We start from the raw sequence: 1088 nt of genomic DNA on the forward strand, positions 1-1088 counted from the left end.
TTTATTATTACACTTTGGATTTATATCACCAGCACATCCCGAGGCCTCGGCACAGCTCGGGGCTGGGTTTCCCTGCCCGCCTCTCCTGGTTTGTGCAGCCTGTGCCGGGGCTGGAGGACTTTTCCTGAGGGCTCTTTGGCTTCTGGCTGGTTTCACACAGGGCTGGGGCTGCTCTCCCTGCCTGCCCGCGGGTCTGGGCCCCGCTGGGCTCGGATCCTCCCACCTGGAAAGCCCTGGGAGGACAGGGACTTGGGTCGGATGCAGCACCAGGGTTTGAGTGGGGAGCTGGGAGTTCAGAGCTGAAATATTGAGGGTTGTATCGATGCAAGGGCTGCAGCCATCCTGGGGTGAGTGAAAAATGTGTACTGTGGGTCTGGGGAACACAAACCACCTGAGGGCAGGCAGGCAGAGCTGCACCCGCCTCTCCCCCCTGTGCCAGACAATTCCTGTACCCCCTTTTTGCACAGGGACTGCTCTCTCAGGAGGGATGGGATGTTCCTGGAGTCTGGGATTATAAAATACCCACCCAGCCAAGGCAGGTGAGCGAGTGGAAGAGCTGTAGGGATGAGAGGAGAGGGGAGAGAAGCACCTGGCTGAGAACGCCCCGAAGTTTGAGTTGGTTGTGCCAGCACAGGGAGGCTGCTCTGGAGGCAGGAGCTGCTCCATCCCTGCCGGGGAGCGTTATCGATGAGGCAGGCGGGCCGGGTCGATTCCCTGAGCTGCCTTCTGGGGCTGTGGCTCGATGACCTCATCTCCTCAAGGTTTCAGCAGCCTCACTCCCTCCTCCTCCTCCCACCGCCCTCCCGCAGCCCCGTCCTTTGGAAAAGGTGAAGGATGGAGTGTGCAGGAGGCTAAAATCCTTCTATTGATCTGTAGTCTGGAGAGCAATTAACGCCAGCCTTGTGCTGCTCCTGACCCCAGCCCTCGCCGGGGGAGGGAAGGGGTGCACGGGGAACGGGGGCACAGCGGATTAAAGCCAGAGGCGGGCTGGCTGCCAGGGGGGTGCATTGTGTCCCAGCTGGCACCTGAGCTGTCCCCTGTGGTGCCAGGGGCACAAGCCGGGCCGTGCCCGTGCTCCAGAGCCGCTC

The sequence above is a fragment of the Corvus brachyrhynchos genome, unplaced genomic scaffold, assembly GCF_000691975.1.
Source record: "Corvus brachyrhynchos isolate BGI_N302 unplaced genomic scaffold, ASM69197v1 scaffold68, whole genome shotgun sequence".
Classification (NCBI taxonomy): Eukaryota; Metazoa; Chordata; class Aves; order Passeriformes; family Corvidae; genus Corvus; species Corvus brachyrhynchos.